Below are 9,828 nucleotides of genomic sequence, written 5' to 3' on the forward strand. Positions count from 1 at the left end.
ATTCCTTATGATAAGCAAGTGAAACAAGTCCTTGCTAATGGTAAGAAAGGGGGTTTGAATGTGGGGGCTGTTCTTATTTTACCGGAGGGGTTTGAATTAGCTCCTTCCGATCGTATTTCTCCCGAAATGAAAGAAAAGGTAGGAAATTTGTCTTTTCAGAGCTACCGCCCTAATAAAAAAAATATTCTTGTAATAGGGCCTATCCCCGGCCAGAAATATAGTGAAATCACCTTTCCTATTCTTTCCCCTGACCCCGCTACTAAGAAAGATGTTCACTTCTTAAAATATCCTATATATGTAGGAGGAAATAGGGGAAGGGGTCAGATTTATCCCGACGGAAGCAAGAGTAACAATACAGTTTATAATGCTACAGGGGCCGGTATAGTAAGCAAAATCATACGAAAAGAAAAAGGGGGATATGAAGTAATCATAACAGATCCATCGGATGGACGTCAAGTGGTTGATATTATCCCTCCAGGACCAGAAGTTCTTGTTTCAGAGGGTGAATCCATCAAATTGGATCAACCATTAACGAGTAATCCTAATGTGGGTGGATTTGGTCAGGGGGATGCCGAAATAGTACTTCAAGATCCATTACGTGTCCAAGGCCTTTTGGTCTTCTTGGCATCTGTTATTTTGGCACAAATATTTTTAGTTCTTAAAAAGAAACAGTTCGAGAAGGTTCAATTGGCCGAAATGAATTTCTAGACTCGCGGATTTATTGACACCAGGTTTGTAAAAAGAACAAAATTTTTGTTGTCAATTTTATATGATCAAAAAAAATAAATTCTGAAAAACCTTTTATTTATTTGCTCTTTTTCTACCAACTTCGGGGACTCCCTTGTAGCGCAATCTTAGTCATAACGCACGCTTAGTCATAAAAGGTAGATTTTTGTTTGAAGAAGACTATTTTATTTGACTTTATGGCTTTACCACCCTTTATCTTTGTTCAAATTGAATTGACAGGGCTGTGTTACTATTGCCATATTTCAATGCCATAAAATTGGGATAGAGATTAGCATAAATAAGCGGGGAATCGGATGAACCAGAAGCGTGGGGAACAAAAAATTCTAGGAGGCATTATTTGTTTTGTCTTCCTAGTCTTCGACACAAGAAAAGGAATTTTCCAAACCCCCCTTCTTGTGTCGAAAGAGTAATCTGTTTGTCAAAAACTCCTAGTCTTGTTTTCGTTTTTCCAGATGTATCGTAACTTTACTTTTTTTTTTGATTTATTACGTATAATAAAATATATAAAGTAGTGGGCAAACCATTGAGATACTCAAATCTAAAAAATATAGGGATAAGTAGGGTAAGAAAGAGTATCGAAAGTATTTGTGCGAGATCTAATCTACCGAAATAAAAAATATAGAATAATTCTATATATAAAATAGAATTAGAATCCAGGAAATTGAGTGATTCCCCCTTTGTTCTAACTTGGAAAGTACCCATAGATACTATCAAGATCAAGGAAGAGGTGTTCTGAATCAACCAATGAAGTTCATTTTTCAAAAGCATCATCAAAAAAAAATAGAATGGAGTTTTTTGAACCAGCAGAAAAAGAAATCCACTTTGTCATTTAGACAAAAAAAGACTCTGATTCTTAAGAACCCAACGGGCCCTTTCCGCTCGAATTAGACAAACTAAAGAAGGGAATCCCGTTGAGTTCCTACGCTTTCATGTCACAACTCCATTCATCCGATTACTACGGGGATGAACCTAATCCGGAATATGAACCATAAAAGAAAATGCCTACTAAACCGATCACAAGAATACCAGTTACAGTACCTATTATCCAAAGAGGAATCCTTCCAGTAGTATCGGCCATTTACTCCACTTCCCTCCAAATTTCATAAAGTGGTCGTGCTAGAGACATAAACAGTCAGGGATAATTATGAGATCCTTCCGAACGGGCTAAAAGAATGCCTAGAATTATTAGTTTTTTTCTTTCATTTGCCTAATTGAAAAAATAATTGGAAAATAAAACAGCAAGTACAAAAATGAGTAATAACCCCCAGTAGAGACTGGTACGATTTAATTCAACACTTTGTTCATTCGGGTTTGATTGTGTCATAGCTCTATAATTCGGGATTAGGTTTATCGTTGGATGAACTGCATTGCTCATATTGACCCCAAAAAAAAGACGGTAGGTACAGCCAGGCCATGAACAGCCAACCATCGCACTGTAAAAATAGGATAGGTTCGGTCTATAGTCATTTGATTAGGGCCTCCTAAAACGATCTACTAAATTCATCGAGTTGTTCCAAAGAATCAAAACGGCCAGTTATTAATGGAATTCCTTGTCAGCTCTCTGTGAAATACTCGTTTGGCCGAGGGCTTCCAAATACATCGTAAGCTAAACCGGTACTGACAAATAACCAACCCGCAATGAATAGGGAAGGTATAGTAATGCTATGAATGACCCAATATCGAATACTGGTAATAATATCCGCAAAAGAACGTTCTCCTGTGCTTCCAGACATGCTCAGCTCCACATATTCTTGTACAGTCAAAGGGGATCGATTCCGTAAAAGATGAGATCAGTAAAAGGCAATCACTGAAATGGGATCTTTGTAGGATCGTCAATATTGTACCAAGGGCATCTTTAGAGTATACCGAATCAGTATAGCTATGCTTCTTCTGACACAGCAATGCAATTTTAATCAGTATCGAAAGGAAATGCTAAAAGATTTATTTTTTCTTTTCCTTTACCTGTTGATGTAAAATGATGCTGTATTTAATATAAAATTCTTACAATGAAAGAGATTCTCATATTTCCACAATTCTATTTTAAGTGGACTCGAGATCTAGCAATTTATTTTTCATGGTTGTAGAGGCAGTTTTTGTTCGAATCCCTCCTTTTATTTTAATGAATTTTTTAATTGTCCGGTAACAAATATGATTCGATGAAGGAAAGTGAAGAAAAAATAATCAATAGTTGTAATGAATTCTTGGATTGGATCTCAATCCAAATTTGGATCTAGCTACAAGGAAGAGGCTTTATTTTTAAATATCGAACGAAAAAAAGGAAAACATAGTATTCCATAAAAATGGAATTCAAAATAATAATTCAAAAAGAGTTTCGTTTTTGAATGAAGTTACACGATCCAGTTCGTTTATTCTCGAAGGCTTGGTTGCTTGGTTGATAGGAATCGCGAGATGGCTAGATCTTAGAAATGAGGAAGCGGTTTCATTTTATATGCCTGTCACTTTTCTCTTTGTTCCTGCTGTCTGTAATGATAGATGAATCAAAAATTTTCAATTGAACTTATTCTTTCAATTGGTATTTTTGTATATCTTCTTATTTTAGGAAAATGGAAACTTAGGTAAATGCTTTAGAAACATATGTATAAAAATACCAGATTTCATTTAGCCCCTTTATGCTTACTCTAACTAGTTATTTTGGTTTTCTACTAGTGGCTTTAACTATAACTTCAGCTCTATTTATTGGTTTGAGCAAGATACGACTTATTTAAACTTTCTATTTAAAAGAAACTATTTAGAAAGGAAATCCTTCTGTGAGATTCTGTGTATTCTAGAGTTACTTACCATGTCAATTATCAATTCTTGGTCATTGAGATTCACATCAATTCGGATTAATATTTAGGTATAGATATTACCGCTTTTTTCTCCTTTTCAAAAATAAAATTGAAATGATTGAAGTTTTTCTATTTGGAATCGTCTTAGGTCTAATTCCTATTACTTTGGCTGGATTATTCGTAACTGCATATTTACAATACAGGCGTGGCGATCAGTTGGACCTTTGATTAATTCAAATTTGATTGGCCTCCTCCTTTCTTTAATCCACAGGAGGTCCAATTTGAATTGTTGTGCAAGCGACTGAATTCATTTCATTTTAATTGGATCCATGAAGAAAAAATCACGCTCTGTAGGATTTGAACCCACGACATCGGGTTTTGGAGACCCACGTTCTACCGAACTGAACTAAGAGCGCTTTCTTATCAGAATAGAAAAGAATGTAAAGAAAAGATTCTTTTTTTTTTAAAGAATCCATTTTTATTTTATATGCATATATGCTATAGTTTCATAAAAATGAACGATTCCGCGCAACGCAATTTGAACCGATCTTGGTTGATTCCTCGTTACTGCTCAAAGGGTCAGTAATAGGTAGGGATGACAGGATTTGAACCTGTGACATTTTGTACCCAAAACAAACGCGCTACCAAGCTGCGCCACATCCCTTCAATTGTTCTACAGTATAATTGTAGAGAATTCCTGTCTTGTTTTCCACATCCCTATTTACTGCATTGAGAAACAAAGTTTTCTGACCATTTCGTCTTTTTTTGGCCTCATTTAACATTTTTTAACATATAATAATAACAAAGGGAAATCTTATGGATCGTTGTACATTTCAATTGGAATTAGGGATTCCGTGTACAACTCTAAGTAACCCTTAACTACATATACATCTGATTATATATGCTTTATGTATTAAAAAAAAAAGGAGGTTTTTCAATGCGAGATCTAAAAACATATCTCTCCGTGGCCCCAGTACTAAGTACGCTATGGTTCGGGGCTTTAGCAGGTCTATTGATAGAGATTAATCATTTTTTCCCCGATGCGTTGACATTCCCCTTTTTTTCATTATAGCTATTGACACCGGAAGGAATGAAGAAGATTAGAAATACAATCAAATACCTTTGACTAATCCCCCCTTATTTTCTCTTTTTTCCCTTTTTTTCTAATTTAGAATAAGGGATGAAAGAGAAAGAATAAAAGTGGATTCAACCTCTGCGAGACTCAGTCTCAAACTCGAATTAAAAAAATGAAAGGTGGGGGTAGAGTAGGAAAGTCGCGGTCTAGGGTAAGAATACAAGATCTTTAACTGCCCTTCGGATTTAAATAGATTTTTGAACTCATTGTCTTACTTATTATTTATTATGTATGACTTTGGGCTTTGATTTCATTTATTTTTATCTTTTAAAGGTGGATTTCAAGTTAATAACTTCTATTTTTTCCTTCCTTTCTTTTTCTTCATTTCGAATTAAAATAGAAGAGTTGAGTAAATAAAAAATCCAAAGGAGGTTCATGGCCAAGAAGAAAGGTGCGCGGGTAACGGTCATTTTGGAATGTACCAGTTGTATACAAAACGGTGTTAAGAAGGTATCAACGGGTATTTCCAGATATATTACTCAAAAGAATCGGCACAATACGCCCAATCGATTAGAATTGAGAAAATTTTGTCCCTATTGTTACAAACATACGATTCATGGGGAAATAAAGAAATATATTGAACCAAGGATGTCTTATCCTTGAAAGGGGAGAAAAATGACACTATATAGAACACATTGAAATTGAAATAGAAGATATTGCATTTAAATAAAAAGAATCCTATTTGTAGTTCAAATGACAATTAAGGAATAGGATTTTCGGGATAAGAAATAAACTAAACAAACAAACCATGGATAAATCCAAGCGACCCTTTCTTAAATCCAAGCGATCTTTTCGTAGGCGTTTGCCCCCGATTCAATTGGGGGATCGAATTGATTATAGAAACATGAGTTTAATTAGTCGATTTATTAGTGAACAGGGAAAAATCTTATCTAGACGAGTGAATAGATTGACCTTGAAACAACAACGATTAATTACTATTGCTATAAAACAAGCTCGTATTTTATCTTTGTTACCCTTTCTTAATAATGAGAAACAATTTGAAAGAATTGGGTCGACTACTAGAACTACCGGTCTTAGAACCAGAAATAAATAGGCTTGTTTTTTGTTCACTTCAATCAGAATTCCAATCCGAACTCAAACATGGATTTGTTTTTTTTTTTTTTTTTTGACAAATCTTAGAATCCAGATTTTTGTGTCGTAAAAAAAAACGAATCGGAAAAAAATATTTTTTTATTGAACGTGTTCATTCATTTTGACTACTTTAAGCGCATTCTCAGAGTCATTTTGACTCCAACTCCACCCTCCCGGAGTGCATTCTCCGGGGAACCTCATTTAAATTATTTCGGTGTATTCTTTCCAATCCACTTTTTCTCTAATTTCGTTGGAAATCATATAAAGACAATTCCTATTTGATATAGCTATTTGGGCCAGTATTTTACGATTAAGAAGCAACTGCCTCTTATATAAATCATGTATTAATTTACTATAACTATAGGATACTCCCTTTTCTCGAATTACTGTGTTTATCCGAGTGATCCACAAACGGCGAAAATTTCTCTTTTGCTTATCCCTATCCCGATGAGCTGAAACCAAAGCTCTTATTTTCTGTTGAGTAATAGCTCGAGTAAGTCTTGAATGAGACCTCGAAAACTTGATGCAAATAAACGAATTTTTGTTCTACGTTTTCGGGCTATATATCCGCGTTTAACTCTAGTCATTGAATAAATAAAATTTTGACAAATAACTAATTGATTTTTTCTTTCAGTTATTATTTTTACCGTCATGGCCTATTAATAACCAAACGGATTTTTCCAATGTATAAAATAAAAATTCCAATGGCTTTGGCTACTATAACCTTCCCGACCACGATTTTTTGGTATTTTACTGCGAAATAGCAAAGAAATAATAAAATTTCTTTTACTAGGTGTCAAAAATTTAGTAAAAAAAAAAAGAAATAGAAATTAAATGAATAAAGAAAAAGTGGGTTTCCTCGTTTCTATGGTTACTTCTTAAAAGGCGAGGTCTTCTCTATACACCGGAGATAATTGTATTTGTATATACTCTAATCGGTGAAGAAGACTTCCCTATAAAATTAAATGCGGGAGACTTTTGACAATTCTACTATGATTGTTGATGGTTAAAATTAAACTCAACAATTAAGGTTGAATTGCTAAAGGTATCCTCAGTTTAGTTATCTAGAAACATCTCCTTCGCCGACTAAGAGTATATATATATATACTATTTATTTACATTTATAATTTATTGTTTTTTACTTCAACTTTTTTTATTTAAGTCTTTTGATTCTTTTGTAATTTCAATTTTCAACATTTGTATTTGTAATATTGACATTCACATATCGTTCAAATTTGTATGATTGTATGATTGTTTCAATAAAATTCCAATTGTTCCAACTCCAATGTCGACTTCTACTCCATTTGTCAATTGTCATTCTCGTTTTATTTATTTATTCGATAGTACAAGACTACAACTACAACTACAACTCTACAATTAGTACTATACCGGAATAAAATTTTTTAAAAAAAAATCGGCATTGAACCGGCGGTCCGAACCGGAACCATCTGGAAACCGCCGGTTTTGAACCGGCTTGGAACCGTGACTGAACCGGAACCGCCTGACCTCTAGGCGGGCCGGTTCAGGTTCCATATTTTTTTGAACCGGGAACCGGCGGTTCATGAACCGTGGTGACGTCTAGTTGCGGGTAGTTCGAAAGGGGATCCACTGGGGTATTTCAATTCTCCTCTTTTGGTGCTTCGACTCTTACATAAAGTTCTTGTTTGGATAAGAGTGAATGCCAAAATTGGTTTTGAACATATGATCATATTACCTTTTTGGTCCTAAATTTTATCTTTTGAATTTTTTTGTCCTGCACATTTGGAAATTTGATCATTTTGGTCCTCCGTCAATAGTTCCGTTAAAAACTAACGGTCAACCCGATTTTGACCAAATTAAACTTTTAATTCTGATTTTTACTTAACTAATTAATCTCCTAATTATTTTAACAAATATTCATTTAAAATTAAAATTAAAAATAATTCTAATAGAAGGAGATTAATTAATGAATTATTGACGGAGATCGTAAATGGATATACTACTCTACATTCAGCAACAGATTGATTGATTACACACCAAATTAATCTCGTAGCTAAGCTAGAGCATTGTTTATTGAAGTAAGAATTGGAAGATGGGCAAGAGAAAGATGAGCTTCGATAAAGATGAGGCTTCAAATTCAAGAGAAACGAAGTTAGCGAGAAGAAACCCCAATCAAGAAGAAGCAGCCCCAATTCCAGCAAACACCAATCCAGAAGAGGAAGCCCCAATTCCAGCAGAAGAAGAAGGCCAAATTCCAGCGCAAGATTTGTTATTCGAAAATACGCTTACAAATTCAGAAGCTACGTGCAGCGGCAGTCAGTTGAGGATCACCGGAGCGAACAGAGACGCGTTGATGGCGTTTCTAACTGACGCAGAGAGAGAAATATTGGCGGAAAATGATGGTGCTCTGATGGTTGGGACGACAATTGGAAATGGAAATGGAGTTGAATATGCATTGGAATTAAAGAGAAAGAAGAAAACATTTTTCAACGGATGGGCGGAGGTGGAGCGTGCAAACCGAATCAGGATGGGGATTCAGTTCAAGGCTTTGGGTATCGCGTCGCCGGTGAGTTCCGATTGCGCCTAATCAATCAATAATTCACTAATTAATCTCCTTCAATTAGAATTATTTTTAATTCTAATTTTAAATAGATATTTGTTAAAATGAATTAAAAATCAGAATTAAAAGTTTAATTTGGTCAAAATCGGGTTGACCGTTAGTTTTTAACGGAACTATTGACGGAGGACCAAAATGATCAAATTTCCATATGTGCAGGACCAAAAAATCCAAAAGATAAAGTTTAGGACCAAAAAGGTAAAATGGTCATATGTTCAGGACCAATTTTGGCCTATACTCTTTGGATAATTTAAAAGTGGGAGAAGGCCTTTTAATTTACTAATAAATCGATATTCAAAATCATTACATTCAGGGGTTTTTTATTCTATTAGAGCGTTGGCTTTCTAAATAACGAGCCAATAAATCATTTTCGTTTTGCCATGGAATCTCCCAATCAATTTCATCATAACACTCATAACGATCAACTTTATGAAGATCCCATTGTATTCCCCAGCACGTAGCATTGGCGCCGATAAACCCCAATTTAGTGCTTCTTTCTAAAACATGAACTATTCTAGAAAGCTACATGCATAATGCGACAAAAAATTGGTTGCAAAGTTACATTCTCCATACACATGACAAAGCACAACAGACTCGAAATTTTGAAGTAAGTCATGTGCACTATGGATTAGCCGTTGACAGAAATATCAAAACATCCTATAATGTCACTCCAATAATGCAATCACTATCCATTTCTAGCTTCTGAATTTCTCAAGACTTTGTCCACTGAATCTATATAATAAGCACCAAACTTCCACATTCAAAATGGAACATATTCCAACATTATTGACAACAAACCCAAACTTTCATGCTCCGAGAATCACAAAATAAACCGCGTCTAAATGCTCTTTCAGTGACTTCTCCAAGAGAGGCATTTGTATTCGCCTTTAGAGTATCATTTAATGGATGGAGGTAGCTAGCTTATCAACATATACGATCGCAGGATCCCATGCATGCTTAACGCTTTGCTAAAAATAATTTAATGGAAACCCACTCTTTCGTCCATTTTCCTCTGTGTAATTAGAGGTGGATTCAGAATTTAATAATGGAGAAGGCTGAATAATAGATACTCTATTTTACACAAACCAAAAAGAGATAAATCCAAAAAATTTGTGAAAAAGTGACTTATTTGGCATTAAAAATGTTTCCTAAAAAGTCGCTTATTGGAAAAGAGGAAGGAATAATATTTTCTAACAAACTTAGAATATTCTTCTCTTGATTTGTTAGTTTTTAGAATTTAGTCTGAAAAAGTAGTTACGATTCTTTATTTTCAATATTCAATTTGTATTTGATTTTTAATTAAACATTATAATTTATTAGTATTTTGAAACAAAGAAAATTTTTCTTTATACTGTATTACTTTTCTCAGATTTAAAATTTTTCAACGATTCGGAGTTTCCAACTTTTCTTATGTACTGTATTATTTTTCTAATATTTAAAATTTATATTTAGTTGACTATTTATTAGCA

The 9,828-nt window shown here is 34.3% G+C and overlaps 2 non-coding genes across 2 annotated transcripts; both read right to left on the minus strand.

Annotated features, from left to right (window-relative positions):
* Nucleotides 1-3,878: 3,878 nt before the first annotated feature.
* On the minus strand, nt 3,879-3,952 carry TRNAW-CCA (transfer RNA tryptophan (anticodon CCA)). The gene has a single exon. It is a non-coding gene; the product is annotated as a tRNA-Trp (tRNA).
* Nucleotides 3,953-4,126: 174 nt separating this feature from the next.
* On the minus strand, nt 4,127-4,200 carry TRNAP-UGG (transfer RNA proline (anticodon UGG)). The gene has a single exon. It is a non-coding gene; the product is annotated as a tRNA-Pro (tRNA).
* Nucleotides 4,201-9,828: the final 5,628 nt, after the last annotated feature.

Source organism: Salvia hispanica, chromosome 6 (assembly GCF_029641045.1).
Source record: "Salvia hispanica isolate PSC_SH4W2 chromosome 6, Shi_PSC_v1, whole genome shotgun sequence".
Lineage (NCBI taxonomy): Eukaryota > Viridiplantae > Streptophyta > Magnoliopsida > Lamiales > Lamiaceae > Salvia > Salvia hispanica.